Genomic DNA, 22,710 nt, shown 5'->3' on the forward strand with positions numbered 1-22,710 from the left:
AGCAGGAAGATCCCTTCTGCTCCCCCCCACCCCATTGCTCCAAGTTTCACCTGGGATACCTGTTCATGCAGTGACCAGGGGTGGGGACAGAGGTAAGGACAGCCTGGAGAACTAGGGGTCTCCAAAGGGGATGGGGTGACTGGGACCCAAAGATAGGGCACTGGCGTGAACTAGCCAGGCTGATAGCGTTGAAGGGACAGGACCGTGTGGGATGTTAATGTGGGGTATAGGAATTCAGGTGCAGAGGATAGGGGGACTTCAAGTGTGGTGGTTGGTAGAGGCAGAAGGCCGACTGCAGAGGACCAAAGTGAGGGGACTGGGAGAGTGTTTGGGAGCTGGGGTTCAAGGAAGTGGCTTTGGGGACATTACCACAGTGGACAGGATGAAAGGTAAAGGACTGAGGGGGGCGACGTCCCAAAGGCATTGGGAACGATCAAAGGGAGGGCATCTGGGGACCCTAGGTAGGACACAGAGGAGATCCCAGGGAGGGGATGCCTGAGGGGACCAAAAGGATGAAGGGGCCCAAAAGGGAGGGGTGTGGGGGCATCGAGAAAAGAAACCGTTTGGGGCCCTCCGAGCGAGGAGATAGATCCGACCATGCAGTGAAGAAGCTGGGCTCTGGGTATCAGGAGCTATACTGCTGGGAAGCTTGGGAACAGACAGAACTGTGGAAGGCAGAAAGCTGCATCGCCTGGGGCTTCTCCCTTTCCTCTTGCTTGGGAAAGGGAGAAGCCAACTCAAGGGGTTTCGTGCTCACCACTGTGATTTCATCCTGCAGGGGAGCTGATGTCTTGCAGCCAACACCTGTTCCCAGCCTTGAGCCCCTCCATGAGGCACTGGGGACTCACCTGAGCATCTGCTGGGGTGCACAGCAGGATGGTGAAGAGCAGGGCCATGCTGAGCACTGCGACCTTCATGTTTCTCTGCGGTGTGGTGAGTCCTGGATGAGGCTGGAGAAGGTGAGGGGCAGATTTATCCCTCCCAGAACTCCTCCTTTGCCCCCAGGGCAAAGCCAGACTTGGCAGAGACACCAGCCCTGGCAGCAAGCCCGGCCTAGGCGCAGTCACCCCTGCCTCCAGCATGGCTTCAGCCACCTTTGCCGGCATCAGTCCAGCTTCCTGCACGAGGCAGCTGGACATGCAAGTGCCCAGGCATCTGGGGGTGGTGAAGGGGAACAGACAAAGGACCCCTGACAGCCAGACATCCTACAGTGTCTGCCCACTGCTCCAACACAAAAGCACCCTCCAACAGCCCCCCAAAGCCGGATCCCCCTATCTCCCAGTGCCCCTCACCTCCCAGCACTACCATCTCCCAGTACCGCCTACCTCCCAGGACTGTCCTTCCCCCCAGGACTCCCCCAGGGATGATGCTAGCCTCAGACCAGGGGTCTCTAAGCAGAACTGTCCCTGCCCCCTCTCCATCCCTTGGGTAAACAGGGGGCTGGGAATGACCCCTCTTCCTGGGGCATCAAGGATCCCAGCATTAGGGAACACTGGGAGGTGGGAGGACAGCTGCGGTGTACTGGCAGGTGGGGATACTGCCGGGTGACTGCGACCTTCAGTCACGGGAGGCAATGGGGAGCACTGGTGAGTGCTGGGCACTGGGAGATGAGGGTTCAGCTTGAAAGCGTGCTGGGGTGGTCCCGATGCCCAGCTCCAGCCCACCCCATTTCCCACACACTGCAGGCCCCAGCCTGGTCTGGTCCCCAGCCACAGCCTCCCCAGTGCAGAGAACAGAGCAGAATATCCCCTGCCCTGGCCACCAGCCTGCCACTGCCTGGGGCCACCATACCCACCCCGATCACTGGAGTCCCACTCTGCAGAGCTGCCTCCAGATGGGGGGTCCCAATGACTTTGTCCCCAACAAGGCTCTGGCTCCAGCCACGTCCCTGGGTGGCACTCAGACACTGGTCACCCAAGGCCCGTGTCCCCAAGGCATGTCCCTTCAATGCCCTCATCCTTGGCCAGGCCAGCTCTGTCCCCGAGCAGGATGTGGCCATCCAGAGGGACACCGAGAAGCAGGCGCTTGTCCTCAGGCAGCCACTTGGAGCTAATTGCAGGAACAAGAGAGCTCTCATGGCAACAGGAGAGATGTTTGTTCTTGTCATCCCTCCTCTGTGTGTGTGGCTGATAAGCTGTATTTGCCCAGGGCCAGTGGCACAGGAACCTGTCAGCAAGAGCATGTTGTTGCTTCCAGCATGTTCTGCAAGTTGCCGCTTCATGAGAATGCATAATGGGGGGCTGAGGGGGAACCTGGAGAGGTTAAGCCAGAGTGGCAGAGCCCACCAAGGAGGGCAGTGAAAGAGAGGGGCACCCTGGCCATGAGGCTGCTCCCCTGGGACTGCCCTCACCTCTGGGCTCCAGCCTGTTCCAGGGGAGTGAGGAGCCCCAGTGAGGGTGAGTGTACGGGGTGCCCTAGATCTGCTCCTCCCTGGTGCCCCCAGCACTGCCCTCCTTGGTGGGAAGGCCGTGGCTCGAGGGTGTGCATGGCTGAGGATGACTGGCTGTCGTCATTCCATGTCTGTGCCTCAGCCAAAACCCTGCAAGGTGAGGACGAAGGGAGAGGAGCAGCGTGAGCAAGGCACAGAGCTCTGACAGCATCATGTCACTTGACTGGAGCTAAACACTGCCCTGTGAATGCAGCACAGCCCTTCCCTGCATGCTCTCTCCCAGGGCTGTGTCCCCCGCAGGAACAGGGCTTTCCCCAAGGACACAGCCCACCTCAGCACTCCCCTTTGCAGTGCACACAGGTGGCTTCTCTGAAGGGTGTAGCCAGAAAGGCAGATGCTCTGCGTGACCTTTGCCATGGGGTAAATACCACAGAGGAGTCTCCCAAAACACCAACAGTTAAGGAGAGAGAATGACGAATTACGCTCTGAAAGAATCACAGAATCTTAGAAGTCAGGGACCTCTTTGAATAGGAACCTGGAGGTGTTATGGGATGTGCTCTGGTGGCCAAGCTTGTGCTCACTGCTGGGGGGAGCCACGGAGAAAAGGCTGAGTGGGAGGAGGGCTCAGGACTCACCCTGCTCCCCTGGGACAAGCCCTGTCTCAAAGGGTCTCCCAGAGCTGCCCTGGGACAGGACCTTCCCTCAACCCTCAGGTGTCACGCAGCACGCAGGAGCACACAGAGAGGGGCTGTCCCTGGCGGGGACAGGAAGAACTGGTGAGATGAAGCTCCTCTCTTGGGCCCAGGACCTTGCTGCTCTCCCCACACACCCCAGCGCAGGGGTCAGCCCTGGGTGGGGCAGTAAGGGGGAAAAGCCTGGCGGATGTGCCCCATGGAGGGGACTCGCTGAACATGGGCAACCGAACCTTGCCTGCTTCTTCCATGCTGAGCTGTAACCGATCTCCTCATACACGGCCTCAGGGAAGGGCTCCCAAGCTCTCCCAGAGCATCTGGACAGTGGCAGAACTGTCCCAGAACAGGCAGAGAGGGGACAGGAACCCACTCTGCTCCCCCAGCTTTGGTCCTTTGGGCATTGCCTTAGCAGAGGGAAGTGACAAAGTCCCACAGTGTGCAGCCGAGAACTGGGAAACCCTCTGGCCCAGGCAGCTGCTGCCATTGCGGACGCAAGCTGTGCTGCCCAGGAGGGTCCCGTCATGCAGGGGTTGGCAGATGGACACAGAGTGGTTGTAGGGCATGATGGTGAGAAGATAAAACTCGTCTGTGCTTGAGGAGAGAAAGAAAAAGACCTGGGCAGCACATCCCAGGAAGAAGATGGCCCTGGTGTTCCAGAGGGAACTGGCAATCGGTTTAGTGACAGCGGTGGACATGGGGCGCAGGTGCAGCAGGGGAGGTCGAGGAGGAAGAAGTACATGGGGGTGTGGAGGCACTGGTTGCAGGCTGTGGTGGTGAGGATGAGTTCGTTGCCCAGGAGCACAGCCAGGTAGATGCCGAGGAAGAGTCAGACATGCAAGAGCTGCAGCTCCCACGTGTCTGCAAATGGCAGGCGGAGGAAGCGGGTGACGGAGCTGCCACTGGACATTTGCTGCTTCTTGTTATGGGGGCTTTCCAAAAGGGAAAAGACAGTGGCAATTTAGGGGAGAATTCTCTGAGTGAAACCTAATGCATTTCTCACAGAACACCCTGAAACTGCCTCTTCTCTGGTTTCAGGAAGACTTTTGGCAGGTCCCTTCCATGAGCTCTGGTTGCTGCAGGCTGAGGGTGTCAGTGGAAAGAGGGGGCTCTGCTGGGGGCTCTGGCAGAGCCAGTCCTGCCCTCCGGCAGTAAGGAAATAGGAACATGGCGGGAGCGCCTATGGGGGTGTTGTGTCAGATGAAATTCAGACGAGATATCAAAGAGCTGTTCAGAAGATCTCATCTGTCCATCAGCTTTGGTCTCAGCTGTCCTGTGCTGGGTCTTTCAGCAGGAAGATGACTTCCCCCAGACTGCTCCAGCACACAGCCCCTGGGGTGCAGGCACCCTGCTTGGAAGGACAACCCTGGGTACCCCTGGCTGCACACCCCTGAAACCATCCCCGGGAGAAGGCAGCCATCACACACACCCCTTTGATGGTGCACTGGGGAACCCGGTGCTTCTCCAGCCCCTCTACTGGGAAATTAAAAGGGGGAGCTCACAAGCCCCTGGCAGCCCCAAGGAGCTGTCCCAAGGATTGTTGGTGACCCACATCCGCTGCCTGCAGGCTGCCCTGTAGCCATGTCAGCGGGTGCTCCTACCCATCCCCCAGTGGTCCTTCCTGCACACCCTACTTTGGAGACAGATCTTCTACACCACTCTGATCTGACAAACCATTTATCCCTCCTCCCTCTTTTTTATTTGTGTTCTTTTCCTTCTCTGGTTTCAGTTGAGGTTTTCTGGTTTTGCCATCTTTCCATGAACCTGCACTCGATAAATGCAGGTGTAGGCTGTGTTTCCCCAGTTGCTCTTCACGGTAAGTTTGATGTGTGAAAAGGCTCTCTGTGTGTTCTGTGAAGAGAGTGACAAGGAAACTGAGGCGTTAAGTGTGACGGTGCCGTTGACGTTTCTGCCCCTGCCAGCCCTGCTCCTGCTCAGGAACAAGCTTCCAAAAGCGGGTTGGAGTGGCTGTAGGCACCCGAGGCTCCCTGCTGGCAGCGGGGCTCCTGCAGAGACTGGAGGCATGGGAAGGGAGAAGGCACCCTCTGCAACCTGGCCTGCTGGGGACTGCACCTCCCTTCCCTTTGCCCCTTTCCCTCTGCGGCTTGCTCCGTGCTGACAGAGAGGCTGGGGAGGCCCTCCTATGCGTGAGACAGGTGGTGTGAAACCCCATGAAGCTCCCGCTATCCTCTCTGCCTGCCTTCCTGCTGGCAGGTGTGAGGGCACCAGGAGAAAAGGGACGTGTTGTGCTGGGAGCAAAGGACACTGTCCAGCCTGTCAGCAGGCCACAGGGTGGAGCGACAATGCTGCCTGGCAGCTTTCCCCACCAGGCATCTCTATTTCTCCTGGCACGAAGATGTTGCTTTGGTGGAGAGGCCCTGTGTGCAGCTGGCTCCGCTGAAGGCAGCAGCTGCAGCCAGGGCTCTCTCAGGACTGAAGCTCCCACGGGAACAACCCTGCCCCTGCAAAGCTGTTGCTGCTACCACCACCGCAGGCTACTCAGCCCTCCCAGCTCCACCACACCTCCCCGGCAGTGGTCCGGGCCCCTGTGCCAGGGGAGAGAGCATTCACGCTCTTCCTGCCACGGACTTGCAGGCACTCCTGGTTTTCTCCTGGGCATCTTGCCCTCCTGCGTGGACCGTACCTTCAGAGGGAAGGTTTGAATGGCCTCTTTTGCCACGTCGTACACGAACATCCCAAGGAGAGTTTCCTCTTCTCTGTCCACATTCACTCCCTCGAGGAAAAAGCACAAGGAGGAAGGAGAGAAGCTCAGGCTTGTTCCAACAAAGAGGATGTTTGTGTGTGCTGGATCGGCACATGCTGCGTGGGCTGTTATCTACTCAGCCTCTCCTGGGGCTCTAGCAGCAGTTAAGCACTGTCTCTACCTTGTGTTTTATTCAAGGTGCTCTCACCAGAATGAGTCCTGAGAGGGATGGAACCTCTAGACCCCCTGAAGTATCCTGCAAGTGCGCTGCAGGGCTTAGGAGAAAGCAGGACACGAACCTCCAAGGATGCACAAAGCAAGCAAGTTCCAGTCACAGCTTTCCCCCAGGGCCACATGCCAGCCAGCAGCACCCAGCAGAGACTTACAAAGACAGCGATGTCTCGGGGGGCACTGAGGACGGTCCCAGATGGAGAGACCTCTTTGTAGATGTGCTGCACGCTGACAGCAGTCAGATGAACTCGTGCTGGCAACCTGATGACCACCTGGCCCTGGTGCCCTTGTAAAGGCCAGCACTTTCCTGGCGAAATATCCGGCTGCAATCAGAATGTGAGAGCAATGAAAGGTGAGCCCACGTTCAGTTCAACACAGCTGCTCATGTAGCTTGAAGCACAGGTGCTGGTGTGTCTGGGGGGTCTATTCCAGCTTGAAAATGAGGCACGTCTGGGGAAATGGGCAAACGCAGCAGCCTCTCGGTATTACGGAAAGAGGAGAATCCCTGTTACTAAGCCAACCTAGTCCGGGCCTTACAGATACACCTCTGTGCCCAGTGGCTCTGCAGAGGACCCCCTGCCTCCCACCCCAAAAAGGTACTGTTAGGGGTGAGTATGGAAATGAGGTCACCAGGGAGAAAGTCGTTCACCCAGCCGTGACAGAGGACTGTGGGCAAGATGCAGCAGCTGAGCTCTGTTCCCCTCCTGAGGGGAACCACTGCTTTCTAGCAAGCCCAGCCCTGAGTTCAAGCTTTGGTTTCAGGCAACAGATCAGCACTGTGGGCTTGAGCATCACCACTGGACTGAGAGGACAACCCCTAAGGTCAGTCCCCAGCTCCACAGGAAGGAAACATGCACCGGTGATTTCTGCTACAATACCTGCAAAATCAGATCAGGAGAGTTGGGAGCGTGGAAGAACCGTGAAAGCCTGCAGACCCAATTCTCTTTGCAGTCATAAGTCTTTGAAGTTCTCTGCATGTCAATGATGGCACCTGTAAGGAAGGGAGAGCAGGTGACTGCAAGAGGCCACAGAGTAGGACCCCGTGCTCAGACCCTCTTTCTGATGCTGCTGGACAGCTCCGTGTCTGTCAGTCCTCTCCTCATCTCCATGCTGGTAGGGGTGCCAGCTGCGCAGGATGGCAGCACCCGTACGCCTGGTGTCTGCTCCTCTCAGCACCACAAGTAGAAGGTCTGAGGGTGCCGGTGAATGTCAGCAGACCAAAGCTGAGGGCTTGCTGTGTGGGCAATAAAGGATGAGCCATCCGTTCCCTTTCCAAATGCATTGATGAGGAAAGGAGCCCCTCCATCAGCCCTGGAATGTGTGTGGGGCAGTGCCAGAGGCACCTGCGCAGAGGTGGGACCAGGAGGGAATCCAAGAGAGCCACTGCCACAGACTTGCTCTCGGACCTCATGAAGCTCCCCTGCTTTCAGCTCCCCTGCTTTGGAGAGCAGCACCTGCAGGACATCCTCCTTTGGGGAGTGCTACAGACAAGTGCATGGCAAGGAGAATGGGCTGCTGTGTCCATACCAGCACTCTTCAGGGCCCAGTCAGATCTTTCGACGTAGATTTCCGAAGCCAGCTCCAGCGCTGCCTGGTTCACCTCCTGACTCTCCTGGGAAAGACGCAAACAAGCACAGAAAACGAGCACATCAGCAGGCAGTTCAGCATGGCTGCCAGCACCCAGAAAGGCAAAGGGTCAGTGTCAGAAACACAAGGCACGCCTTGTCCAGTAAGCTCAGAGCCTGCAGCTGACGTGAGTCACGAGCACAGTATCTGCGGCCACGACCATGGTGTCCTCACTCCCTTTGTCCCACCTTCCTTGCTCAGGCCATGCCCACGATGGCTGGCCATGGGAGAGGGCCTGGGTCTCACTGCTGCTCAGGGCCCAGCCACAGCAGCCGGAGGTGCCCGTGCCAAGGGAAGGCTGTTGGAAGACCCGCATTGCCTAAAGCACCAGTTATCCTGGGCCCAGAGAAGGGCCTGGGCAGTGCCACAGCTCACCCAGCAATCCCCTGGCAAAGGCTGGCTTGCTGCGGCCAGCAGGCTGAGCCCACTACTAATCCCAAGGAGTGCTTCCTCAGGGCTTCTGCCCAGCCAAGCCTTCTTCTCCAAAATGCAGGGTTACCTTCTTCAAACTGCTTATCTCCACCTCCAGATGAGCCATCTCCTCCAGCAGAAGCTGCAACTTTTGGGTTTGCTCTGTCAAAGAGGTGTGCAAATTCCTGCAGGAACAGGAAAGCAGATGTTGTCAGAGAGCAGCCCATTCCCTTGGGAGCGTCTGAGCTCAGCAAGGAGCAGAGACACAGGGGCTTTCTGCTTTGTGAATGCTTCCCTTCCTCCCCAGGCTGAAAGAAGGGCAATGGCCAGAGGGAAGTACGGGAACTGTGGCTGTTAGAAAAATGGGTGCAGGTAGCACGAGGCTGTACTGGGTTCAGCTGTAGCAGTCATTTTTCTCCTTCTCAGTAGCTGGTGCAGCGCTGTGCTTTTGACTTTCAGCCTGGGAACAGCGCTGATAACACCGATGTTTTTAGTTGGTGCTCAGTCATGTTTACTCTGACCAAGGACTTTGTGAGTCTCACACTTTGCCAGGGAGGAGGGGAAGCCGGGAAGAAGCAGAGACAGGACACCTGACCCAAACTAGCCAAAGAGGTATTCCATACCACAGCACTTCATGCCCACTATAGAAACCCAGAGCAGTTACCCGGAAGGGCTCGATCACTGCTCTGGTCGGGCTGGGTATCGGTCCGCGGATGGTGAGCGGTTGTATTCTCTTCCCTTGTTATTCCCTTCATCATTATTGTTACTGGTGGTAGCAGCAACGGTTTGTGTTATACCTTAGTTACTGGACTGTTCTTATCTCAGCCCATGGGAGCTACATTCTTTCGATTCTCCTCCCCATCCCTCGGGGAGCACGGGGAGAGAGAAGAGGGGGAGTGAGCGAGAGGCTGCGTGGTGCTGAGTTACCGGCCGGGATTAAACCGTGACAGGTTGGCTGATGCTTCTGCACAGATCAATTCCAGCCCAGGAAACATCTCTTACCTCAGCATCTTTGTTTCTGCTGCAGATGCCCATGTCAGATCCTGAAAGGGAAAAACGCTCTGTTAGAGTATCCACCCCCAGAGCTGCTGGGGCTTCTCAGGAGAGGCTTCCCTAGGAAGCCCCAGCAAAAGCTGCTGCTTCTTTGGGTCACTCTGTGTGCACACAGAGAAGCCCATGATTTAGCCAGCCACTGTCAGCACTGCTCCCTTGCAGGAGCTGCCTGTCCCAAAGGATCACCAACCTCTCTCTGTGCCTCTGCCCGCATTGTCCACACTGGCAGGGAGGTCCCACAGTAAACACCAGCTGCAATACACATCAACAAGAGACAGTTACTTGACCTGGGTTGCTAGTGATCCCTGCAGCACCGTGGTCTCCTCCTGGTTGCCTTGTGGCTGGGGCAGCAGGTAAGCCGAGGAGGTGGGGAACATGGGGTGCAGAGAGAGGACGTGCCTCTGACTGGAAGCCATCACCACAGGCTTCAGGGCACTGTGTAGCCACGATCTTCAGGTGTGCTCGGTGACCCAGAGCTATTCCCCATTTCCCCTTACTGCTTCTGTGAGCCCCGAGACCAGGCTGCATCAGCCAGGAGAGGTATCAGGAGGGGCATCAGTCACCCTGCACAGCCCCTCTGGGTATCCCCCCGTTCAGGCTTGGAAATACATACTCCCTTCTCTCGCAGGCTTGCAGACTAAGCAAACCCTTTGGTTCTGTGGCCAGTGCAGCAGCATGGCTGGGAGGCTACCAGTCTTACTGGTAGCTGAAAAGCAAGTCCTTGTCAAGGACGCACTCCAGAAGCACTTGGACCCTGCGAGTTTCCACACGTATGGGCCAAAAAGAAAAGCTGGCATCCAGCACAACCAGGCTGTTACTCTCAAATGTGTGCTCAGGCAGACTCACCAAGAACCATCGGAAGCAAGAAGATAATGAATTTCAAGCACCTCTTCTTGTGCACGGCCATCTTTTGCCTGAAAAAGGAGGGTGTCCTATGTCTGTCAATGAGCCAGGTTTTGAGCAAAGCAGCGGCATTACCACTTCCAGGCAGGAAAGCCACTGTTTTGGAAGCCTGCTGCTGACAGACAGCTGCCAGGGAAGCGCCCAGAAGGAACACTTTCTGTCCACACCTTTCAAAACTGCCAGCAGCTCTTCCCCAAAAGAACTTCCAGGACTCACTACTCCCAGAAAGTAAAGAGGTTGAGCAAATCAAGACTGTTGGCTCTGCACCCCTGCATCTGGCTACACAGCAGTTTGTCCTACCATGACCAAAATCTGGGCCTCTGGCGAATGTGTGGCAGTGAGACCGCCCAGGGGCTTTACTCTTGGCTCTCCCTGAGAATGGCCACAAGACGAGCAGTGCTCGTGAGAGTGGGAAGCTGGCTGAGGAACACCCCTTGCTCTCCCCTTTGCTTGCACTGGCCCTCAGACGTCTTCTTGCTCCCCGTATCCAACACAGAAACATGTAGTTACATACATATTCCTCTCCCCATCTTTGCTTTACAGCAAAGATGCAGCCTGCAGTGGAGGAAGAGCAAGAAGTTGGCGGCGGCAGCAGCAGTCCCCACTGCTTGAAGCACAGGCGGCAGCACAGCCCAGTTCTCACCCCCTCCCTCCCTGCACCCTGACCCCTGCAGCATGAGGCTACCGCCTCCCCAAAAGCCCAACAGCAGAAACAGGTAGTACATACACAGTGAAGATGCACATGATCAGCAAGTATCTCCACGGGGATGCAAGGATACTTGCTGGGCGGCAAACAAGGCTGAAGACCGTCCCTGGGCAAAGAAACCAGAGAAAAGTTAGGCCTCTCTCTTGAGGTCTCTTCTCCAGGATGCTCAGCCAAGAGTGTTTTGGCTCCCTGCAGGGAGGCAAGCACCGAGTCCTAGGCACCACCTCTCTGGGGTGAAGAGCAGGGCAGCCTGCATTTCTCCAGCCACTCGTGACATTTTGCCAGGCTTGTGGCACAGTGCAGCTCTCGGAGCTCACCCCCAAGGACTCTGCAGCAAGAACCAGTGCTGAGCTTACTTGCAAGTGCTGTGGCCTTGTCATGACACTTTGGTGGCCCTCGAGCGGATGAGCTGGGATTGGACTGAGAAATGCGTTTCGTCAGCTCCACCTCTGTGAAAAGGCTCCTGTGGGAGGAAGAGAAAAAGATGCCAATTGCTCGCAGCGCTCACGCTGTGAGGACCAAGGCCCTTGCCAGATCTAAGCCTGTGGAAGCCTCCCAAGAGATGTTCCAGCTGCAGCAAGAGAGGACAGCACAGCTGGGCTGCTTCCAGGGGCCCCCTCTCTCCTTTCCCCAGCCTTTGCTTTACAGGCCTGCAGTGGAGGAAGAGGAAAAAGCTGGTGGCAGCAGCAGCAGTCTCCACCACTGGAAGCGCACCCTGATAATACATCTAAAACCGCTCCTACAATGCTCAATTGTTTTAAGTGACTCGAGGCTTGCAAACTCAGCTAAAAGTAGCCCATTCATACCATGGAAACACATTATAATATATACATGTGCTTCACAGAGAACCAGCTCTTGCAGGCAATCAAGAAGGACATCTGACACTGCGGTGTGGAGGATTGCTACAGCGAGAAAAAGATGAACTATCACATCTTCATCATCCTCCGTGTGACCTTTGGATAACCCGAGGAAGACAAGAGAGAAGTAACGACCCCTACGACCGCCAGAGCGAGCTACCGTGCATGCTCTAGTAGGTTGCAACCTACGTCAGTTAATTCTGGGAAGAAATTATGCACAAGGTTCCTGGGAATTATAACGTATATGAATGAGATGAATTCTCATAAGCAAGAAATCTGTAAGAATCGACATGCACGTTTGGTGGAGCAATTCCCCCATGCGTCGGGTGCCATAATAAATAATGCCTGCTTTTTAATGCTACATTTGATGAGAAAAATGAGCACGAGCTGGCTTCAGTGCGCGCTCACAGCCCAAAAAGCCAACCGTATCTTGGCCTGCATCAAGAGGAGAGCGACCAGCAGGTAGAAGGATGTGATCCTGCCCCTCTCCTCTGCTCTCATGAGACCTCCCTTGGAGTATTGTGTGCAGTTCTGGTGTCCTCAACATAAAAAGGACATGGGACTGTTGGAACAAGTCCAGAGGAGGGCCACGAGGATGGTCAGGGGATTGGAGCACCTCCTGTATGAAGACAGGCTGAGAAAGTTGGGGCTGTTCAGCCTGGAGAAGAGAAGGCTGTGTGGAGACCTCAGAGCAGCCTTCCAGTATCTGAAGGGGGCCTACAAGGATGCTGGGGATGGACTCTTCATCAGGGACTGTAGTGAGGGGACAAGGGGTAACAGGTTCAAACTTAAATAGGGGAAGCTTAGGTTATATGTAGGGAGAAAGTGCTTTACTGTGAGGGTGGTGAGGCACTGGAATGGGTTGCCCACGGAAGTTGTGAAGGCTCCATCCCCGGCAATGTCCAAGGCCAGGCTGAATGGAGTGTTGGGTGATGTGATTTAGGGCAGGATGTCCCTGCCCATGGCAGGGATGCTGGAACGAGATTATCTTAAGGTCCTTTCCAGCCCTAACTGTAGGATTCTATGGCTGGTGTTAAGGAGTCTTATTCTACCGACTTTCGGTGACGCCGCAGCACAGCCTGATTCTCATCCCCTCCCTCCGTGTTCCCTGCCCCAACATGCCTCTCAGCAGCTCCTCTCAGTGGCTGTTCACACAGGGGGCACGGACTGCTGCCCCAACCACTATCCCGCACCTCTTTCCTGGGGCTGAGCTCTCCTCCCCATGCAGCCTCCCTCTGTCAGTCAGGCGGGTCCCAGGAGACCAACCTGAGGTGCCAGGGGCTGGGACCCCCCTCCCCGGGGCAAAGCTGGGCCCCAACCCTCACAGTATAAGGAAGCCCCTGCTGCACACTGCCTTTTGGCTGGGAGAGCAAGCCATGCTTTCAGCCAAGGCCCACCAGAAGGGGGCTTGGCAATGCACAGGGCTGTTGTGCAGAAGTGGCTGTCAGCTTCCCCATGCTGATCCATGACCTGCTGGCTGTATTAGGCCATGTCCCAGCTACCGTCCTAACCTGATGCCCCAGGCACGAGCGGCCAACTTCGTACCTAGTCGCCTGGCGGTGGCTCTGCCCTGCAGTCTCTCCTACTGACTGCTGGTCAGTCTCGCTCTCAAAGGAGATGTTTAAGGCCCCTTGGCCTCTTTTCCGTGATGCCTTTCTCCTTTCCATCTCTGGGCAAAGGCAGCCTCCCTGCTCAGCTCTTCCTCCTAAGCCTCAGCAATCTGGGCTCCTCAGGCAAAACCAGCTCCAGCAGCAGCTCCGCGCTGCCTGTCCACAGGAGTGTCCCTGCTCAGGGCAACAGTCACGCGCAGCTGTGGGCTCTCTCCCTGCCCCACCACGCTGTATGGGTGCCCAGTTCTATGATGTCACAGTGGGGCTGAGCAGGGCTCCCTCTGGGCTCCCGTGGGGCAACATGGAAGTTGCCTGCTCCTTAGGAACAACTTGCAAATAGCTTCATTTGACTTGGCTTTCACAAAGTGGCCTGTGCTTGCCGTAGGATTGTTAGAAACTCAAAAATGCTTCTTGTAAAGGCTCAGCTTAGACACAACAGTGAAGCATCTCTTTATTTCAAGTTTTTGCAAAAACAGGCCTTGTAGTAAGGAGGCACACCCTGGTCACAAGGCTTTTATGACCTTTTGATGGCCCACCTCCAACCGCAGAGTCCCTCCCTTGTTTCCCTATTGGCTAGGTACTCCAAGGTTTACAGCCTGTCTGAAGTGCCTAAGTTACCCACACCAAGTCCACCCCTGGGTACAGAGTGCATTACTTCCTTTGAGAGCTCGCTACCCTCCCACCCCCGACCCCGCCTCGCCAACCTGCTTGTGTGGGATGGCTTCCCTACACTGTAAGCACTAACCCAGCTCCTGCCAAAGTTTTCACGCCTTAACCGCCATCTTTCGGCTAACTGCAAAAACAAGACTTTAATACTTTTTACAAGATTATTGAGAAAAGAAACTGATGCACGGAATGAGACTCTACAACTCAAAGGGAGTTACAAAGCAGGTATGTTTATCATGGCGCCGGCTGCAAGGGGGGTCACTCCTCCTAACTTGCACACCGAGGGGTTAAGCAAGCAGATATTTATTACACACAAACATGCATATTCATTTGTGATAAGCACATAAATGTACTGGCTTTCGCAAATCATAGGTGTTGCTATGTGGATGTAACTGTATGAGTTCGCAGTAACAGAAACAAATCTCACTAAATGTGAGATATATGGAAGTGATTCGTGTCAACAACTCAGAAGTCCTAGTAATTATTGTACTTTGTGTGGAACAATGATTTTTTGTGATTATTGTACTTTACGCAAAGAATATGATGAAAATCTCTGTCAATGCCATTGTGAAGTGGGGAAAGAAGGAACGGAATAATCCCTTTGGTTAACTGTATTATTGTGAAAGGATTATGCTTTGTTAAAGTTGCTTAAATGCTCTGAGGGAGAAAAAGGGGGGCGGTTGGGTAAAAGTTATATCCTGTTACAAAACGTTGTGAAACCTATACATTGAACAAATGAGCATATAGGAGATGGAGGTTAAGATAGTGGCTAGGCTGGTGACAGACGCTTCTCGAAACTTCTCAAAACTCCTCGACGATGTTTCTTCACCCGGAGACGAGACCCCAGCAACAAAAGGGAAGCAAGAAGATTGACAAGAGCATTACGGGAAGGAACCTGTAGAGGGGAAGCATCCATATTTGCATATATAAGTACACACTTCTTGCCTGGGACATGGAAAGAACTGACAGCACAATTTTGAGGTAATGATGCTCTACACTGTTTATCTAATTCACATTGATATTTTCCTCAAAACAGAAGCTCAATGTCTTACAGGGTTCAGAACATAACTTTTTTGGTTAATTTTCAACTAACGGATTTTGCAGGAATTCATCGAGGATTCATGCACAGAGAGACTAGAAATGACTGAGACGGCTGTAGGAGAAATACAGTGTTCTAAATTATCTAGCTTCTGCTTGGCATTTACAGTGAATGCTGAGTATTGAGGCAGCTGACAGAAAAACAAAGAAAAAGGCAGGGGGAGAGATTGCATCCCCCTCCTACAGAAACTGGAGTTGTACATGCGTAGTTTCAGCCACGATCGCTCTTCAGCAAAAACAAAACAACTCTGTGTGCATCTGATTGCAAATAGGAGAAAAAATAATAAGGGCACAATCACATCCAAGAACATAGATCTAGCCCACTGCATAATCACAACCTGAAATCAAACCTGACATTTGAAATCACTGCTAATATTTACTGAAGGGCTTCTTTTAGGTTCTTTGTTTACCATGGGGGTTGGCACAATACCAGTCATTACAGACACTACTCATGCCACACCGCTTTTCTGGGTTTCCTGCTTGTTGAACATTCCTTCATACTATGTAATGAAATGAGAAAAAATTAATCCAGCCTACTACGCCAGGAATTTTCTCATCATGTGGTAAAGAGTCATGCTTAGAATCTTACAGCCGCAGCAGCAAGTGCTGTGTATCCATGTTTGTCAGCTATGTCTGGATGAGCAAGCCCGTTCCTCAGAATCGCAGAGACCCCATCATAGTCTCCTCTTGCTGCCTTCTTAATTAGCTGCTCCGAGGCAAGTTCTCTGGGGCCTGAAGGCCCATAAGCATTGCGGGCTCCACTGAGAATGAGGTTGACATCTGAATTGAACTCCACTTGACAGCGCCTAGAAAAGGAGAGAAAAGCACAGCACATTTAAGCAGCTAGGTACTCTTGGACCACTACTGCAGCTAAAGAAAATGCATCAAGAATAAAATATGCTGGTCCGCAAGATGGGAAAATAAGGCCAGCTATCATTTTAAGAGCTATTTTAGATAGTGTGAGCTTGGTTATATTAATGGGGTGCTGGCAGTAGCATATAGATTTTATCTAGACAAGTTAAAAGTATTTTAGTAGATGTTTGATGGACGGGTAAGAAAACAAAATCTAACTACCATGTGTTTTTATGACCCAATTTATCATGCACAGTCATGACATTTGTTTATGATCTAATTTTCATCACCTGCTTTAACTATGACTATAAAATATACATAGGTATACTATAAAATATACGTAGGTAGCTTGTGTTGCTATCAGAAAAGCAAACAAGGAAATCCTCCATGGGCTCAAAAAGCATCTGCACATACAAGTACCAAGCTACATAAAAACTGATGTGCAGTTGGCAGTTCTACTAGCTGTCGACTTTTTTGTTACAGCGTATTTTGAATAGCCTTGAAGAAGAACAAGAGTCAAGACAACCACAAAGAGTTATCAATATCCATATTTTCAGTACTTTTGAAAACCTGGCGCTATGCTTCCCCATATTTTTATTTCTATGCCAGACTACACTCTCAGGACAGCGAAGGTCAGAACAGGTCTCTACAGCCCTTGACTCCCAATTCTTTTCAAAACTGGACTTCCAGAAACCCTGACTTGTTAATGAGTAATGGGATTATTTTTCTAGGTGTGACCAGGATAAACCCAATGTTTAACTTAAAGGAATAAAATCTATAAATTGAGAGATGAATATGTTATTTGCTTCCTTTTTTAACAAAAAACAACCCTTATTGGCAACTTGTAATCTCAAGGCCACAAAACCCAATCTCGAGTGCAGCTTTTATCCTGCAACGTAAATTTGAAAACAACAAACACCCATGGGTAGTAATTGTTAAAAATCCACACATAATAAACAAATCATCAGCAGTTACCTCTGCTTATACACGTGCATCTACCTTCTAACCAGCAGGGAGGTTACATTTGCAACAGGCCAAGGGTCCTCCTCAGGCAGCTTCTTCTGAAAATACAGAGCATCACACTCTCCAGGAAGGAGTGAGTCAGAGTAAGACGATCCATGTTACGAGAATATGCAAAGACTCCTTCAGGTAAAATATCCTTATCATCAAAAGGGAGATGTTTATAGCTACGGAGAAATGGGTCTTCCTCAAGTGAAATATATGCCTTCTGAGATCTGTCATCAGTGTACCTGTAGTGCGCTGGATAATCCAAGACAGGAAAATAACCAGGTACTTCAGTACATAGCTTAATTAGATGATCTCTGAGCCACAAGCCAACATCCTGACAGCCATCTGGATAGCTCTCAACCCCTGGTCCAAATCGCTCATCAGATTTGTACAGCCCCTTAAGAAACAAGTAAACTCACGAGTATCAGTCAGAGATCAAACAATTTGTACAGTTAAAGTCTGGATTGTATTTAAACCAATCTGGCTGCTTTTGGCCTTACTGGTCCACTTACTATTGACAGAGCAATAACTGCCAAAGCCAATCTGAACAGCAAAGCCTTCACGTTCACTTTGGTCTATTAACAGCAAACACAAATCTTCCAGCACACGAACAGTGGAAGGCCCTAAATTTAACTACAGTAGGATGTATATGTTTAGATTACAATTCCTGATGCTTTTAAGGCCTAGGCAAGATTTTATTTTAATTTTATTCTGTGATCAATTTTAGATTGCAGCCTTTTGGTCCAGGACAGGTTTTTGGTTAGATTTTACTACCTTCTCAAAACAAACATTTCTGAAACACATCTGGCGCAGACACAGATTCTGGAAATGGCACGTTTCTTTTCTTACAATGTAACTAAATTTAGGGTATCTATAGTCTTGCAAGCATGACACGACATGCCAACGGAAGAGTCTCAGCAGCAAATAGTGCACTACAGGACAGGAGTTTCAGTCTTCCTACAAAAGGTATCCTAGTTTGACCTTGACACTGTGGTAGGTAAGGTATAAACATCATCAAACTCAAGCAGACTCGTGTATCTGGACCACACAGATGGTTCAAGACAGGTTCACACTGAGCTATCACAACCTCAAAACAGCCATTTGGAGCAAAAATCAGCAACTTCACACTGAACTGTTTAGCTACACAGATAAATGAGTAGGCCAAAAGCACTATCACTGACAGAATATACTGGCAAGAATAAAATTCTGAGTATGGTTATGATCTCAAGTTTCTCTGTTTTTCCCCGAGCTTTAGATTTTACATCATATACTCAAACTAAAGCTCTCCTAAATCTGTAATTAATGCCACATTATCAACACTGAGCAAGAATGCTGTGTTCTTGTTGATGTCTCCTCAGTGTTGATTGGCCCTCTAAATGCAAACACTGTTATGTTCACAGTATCACAGTATGTTAGAGATTGGAAGGGACCCCAAAAGATCATCTAGTCCAATCCCCCTGCCAGAGCAGGAACACCTAGGTAAGGTCACACAGGAATGTGTCCAGGCGGGTTTTGAATGTCTCCAGAGAAGGAGACTCCACAACCTCCCTGGGCAGCCTATTCCAGTGTTCTGTCACCCTCACTGAGAAGAAGTTTCTTCTCAAGTTTAAGTGGAACCTCTTGTGTTCCAGTTTATACCCATTACCCCTTGTCTTATCATTGTTTGCCTTTGAGAAGAGCCTGGCTCCATCCTCGTGACACTCCCCCTTTATATATTTATATACACTAATAAGGTCCCCCCGCAGTCTCCTCTTCTCCAAACTATAGAGACCCAGCTCCCTCAGCCTTTCCTCATAAGGGAGATGCTCCACTCCCTTAATCATCTTTGTCGCCCTGCGCTGGACTCTCTCCAGCAGGTCCCTGTCCTTCTTGAACTGAGGGGCCCAGAACTGGACACAATATACTAGATGCGGTCTCACCAGGGCAGAGTAGAGGGGAAGGAGGACCTCTCTCGACCTACTGACCACCTCCCTTCTAATACACCCCAGGATGCCATTGGCCTTCCTGGCCACAAGGGCACAGTGTTGGCTCATGGTCATCCTGCCATCCACCAGGACCCCCAGGTCCCTCTCCCCTACACTGCTCTCTAACAGGTCGTTCCCCAACCTATACTGGAACCTGGGATTGTTCCTGCCCAGATGCAGGACTCTACACTTTCCCTTGTTATATTTCATCAAGTTTCTCACTGCCCAACTCTCCAGCCTGTCCAGGTCTCGCTGGATGGCAGCACAGCCTTCTGGCGTGTCAGCCACTCCTCCCAGCTTAGTGTCATCAGCAAACTTGCTGACAGTACACTCAATTCCCTCATCTAAATCATTGATGAATATATTAAATAATACTGGTCCCAGTACTGACCCTTGAGGCACTCCACTGGATACAGGCCTCCAACTAGACTCCGCCCCATAGACTACAACTCTCTGGCTTCTGTCCTTCAGCCAGTTTGCAGTCCACCTCACTACCTGATCATCCAGGCCACACTTCCTCAATTTAGCTATGAGGATGCTGTGGGAGACTGTGTCAAATGCTTTGCTGAAGTCAAGGTAGACCACATCCACCGCTCTGCCATCATCCATCCACAATGTTATTTCCTCATAAAAGGCTAGGAGGTTGGTCAAGCATGACTTCCCCTTGGTAAAGCCATGTTGACTGCCCCTCATAACCCTCTTATCCTTGACATGCCTTAAGATGGCATCAAGGATAAGGTGTTCCATCACTTTCCCAGGGATGGAGGTGAGGCTGACCGGTCTATAGTTACCTGGGTCCTCCTTCTTGACCTTTTTGAAGACTGGAGTGACATTTGCTTTCCTCCAGTCCTCAGGCACCTCTCCCGTTTCCCAAGACTTGGTAAAGATGATGGAGAGTGGTCTAGCAATGATTTCCGCCAGTTCCCTCAGCACCCGCGGGTGCATCCCATCTGGACCCATGGATTTATGGATGTCCAGATTGCTCAACTGGTCCCTAACCCATTCCTCGTCGACTAAGGCAAACTGCTCCAGTGACCTGACTTCATCTGAGGTCTCAGGAGTACAGGGCTCTTCAGGACTGCCTCCGGCAGAGTAGACTGAGACAAAGAAGGCATTCAATAACTCTGCCATCTCTGTATCTTCTGTCACCAGGGCACCCATCCCATTCACCAGTGGGCCAACCTTGCCTCTGGTGTTAGTTTTATCAGCTATGTATTTGAAAAAGCTCTTTCTGTTGTCCTTGACCCCTCTGGCCAGATTTAATTCTAAGGAGGCCTTAGCCATCCTAGCTGCCTTCCTACATCCTCTAGCAGCAGCCTTATATTCCTCCCGAGTGGCCAGCCCCTCCTTCCATGACCTATAAACTCTTCTCTTCCACTTGAGCATACCCAGCAGTTCCTTATTTAGCCACGCAGGTCTCCTGGCCCTCTTCCTTGACTTCCTACGTGTCGGGATGCTCTGCTCTTGAGCTTGGAATAAGCAATTCTTGAATGTCAACCAACTATCTTGGGCCCCTTTACCTTCAAGCAGCCTTGCCCATGGGATTTCCCCTAGCAATTGCTTGAAAAGGCCAAAGTTTGCCCTGCTAAAGTCCAGGGTTGCAATTCTACTTGCTATTGTACTGGTCCTACCACACAAGATCCTGAATTCCACCATCTTGTGGTCGCTGCAACCAAGGCAGCCCTCAACCTTTACTGCTTCGACCAGACCCTCCTTCTTAGTGAGGATGAGATCCAGCAGCGCTCCTCTCCAGGTTGGCTGATCCACTATTTGGATGAGGAAGTTATCATCCATACACAGGAGGAACCTCCTGGACTGTGGCTGGCAGGCTGAGTAGTCCTTCCAGCAAACATCAGGGAAATTAAAATCCCCCACGACGACCACGTCCTGTGACTGTGAGGCTGCTCTCAGCTGCTTGTAGAAGGCCTCGTCAACTTCCTCACCCTGACCTGGTGGCCTGTAACAGACACCCACAACAGTATCGCCCCTGCCAGCCTGCCCCTTAATTCTCACCCACAGACTCTCAACTCGCTCGTCCCCTGTTCCTGGACAGAGCTCAGTACATTGCAGCTGCTCTCGCACATAAAGAGCAACCCCACCACCCCGCCTGGCTGGCCTGTCTTTCCTGAAAAGGACATAGCCCTCCATGAGTATATTCCAGTCACGTGAGCTGTCCCACCACGTCTCTGTAATTGCCACCAGATCATAATCTCCTGACTTAACACAGGTCTCCAACTCCTCCTGCTTATTTCCCATGCTGCACGCATTGGTGTATAGGCATTTCAAGGAGGGAGCTGAGCTCACCAATTTCACCCTAGGATTATAGGAGGCCTCCCAGTCTTCATCAATCCTAGAGTGCTGCCCCACAGCAGTGGGAAACAGTTGTTTCTCTCTATGTTTTAGATTATTTGAGGAATTGCAGAGATACCCAGGGATCAGCAGGAACAGGTGGGCACTGTTCCCCTACACTTGGGACTGGTCAGATATACCTTTTAGGAAAATAAAGAAGGACTGCAAGCTCTTAGAAAACAAGATTTCCAGCTTCTACTAGCAATATCAGGGCTGAAAATGATGCAAACCAGCCAACTAGCTACCTGGAAACTTCAGAGTGCTATCTTCACAGTTTCCTAAAATGCAGTGCTTTTCCAGTTTCTAATTCATCCTAATATGCCTTTTGAGAGTACTGTCTAACAAATAAGCTCTTCATCAAAGAAGGAGAATAAATACCCAAATTACATACATCAGATACGTGAACAAGAAACTTTTCCAGGCAGCACTGGTGAGGCTGCACCTCAAATACTGTGTTCAGTTTCAGGCCTCTCACTACAAAAAAGGCATTGAAGTGCTGGAGCTGGTCCAGAGAATGGCAGTGGAGCTGGTGAAAGGCCTGGAGCACAAGAGTGATGAGGAACTGGGGGTGTTTAGCCTGGAGAAAAGGAGGCTCAGGGGAGACCTTACCACTCTCTACAACCACCTGAAAGAAGGCTGTAGTGAGGTGGGGGTTGGTGTCTTTTCCCAAGTAGAAAGAGAAAATGGCCTCAAGTTGCACCACAGGAGGTTTAGTCCGGATATTAGGAAACATTTCTTCCCTGAAAGGGCGGTCAGGTCTTGGAACAGGCTGCCCAGGGAAGTGGTGGAGTCACCATCCTGGAGGTATTTAAAAAGACATGTAGATGTGGCACTTACGGATATGGTTTAGTGGTGGACTTGGCAGTGCTGGGTTAATGGTTGGACTTGATGATCTTAAGGGTCTTTTCCAGCTCAAATGATTCTATTATCATCTCCTTCGGTATTTCCCCATGGGAAAGTTGAGTACAGAAGCTAAACTGTTGAAATAGCACCCTAACTCATGGGAGATCAAAGCATGACAATTTTGCTCTAAAGAACTAAAATACTAAGGGAGCTACTCGGAAAAAAAAAACAACCAAAAAACACCAAACCAAACCAAACCACTGCTGACTTTGAAAGGCACAGGAATTGCAGTATTAGCACAGCAATTTCCCAGTTCCCTGAAATTTTCTGACATCCTTCCATTCCAGCATCCCATAGGCTTCTACACGGCCAAGATAAAGAGCTCCTGTGAATTTGGAACCATCAGGCCTGTAGTTAACCCCATTTCTGTGGCGGTGGCCTATGTACAACTTTCCCACATATCTCTGTAATCCACAAAAGAGGACAAGACAAGAAGAATGATACAACTGATAGGACAAAAATAAGTGAAATTGCATTCTTACTGCAGCAGAGCAGGACTAACAAGATGCAGGCAACTGACACACGAAGAGGATGAATCTGTTACACAGTTAAGACTGGGCACAGTCTCAATGTCACTTTAGTTGTGGGCTTCAAAGCCCAGCCAAGATTTTACCAATTTCTCTAGAAGCTCTTCCATCACATAGCAATCAGTAGTCCATACTACTTCAGTAGATGTATCTCAGTGTTCATA

The sequence above is a fragment of the Psittacula echo genome (assembly GCF_963264785.1).
Source record: "Psittacula echo genome assembly, chromosome: 18".
Classification (NCBI taxonomy): domain Eukaryota; kingdom Metazoa; phylum Chordata; class Aves; order Psittaciformes; family Psittacidae; genus Psittacula; species Psittacula echo.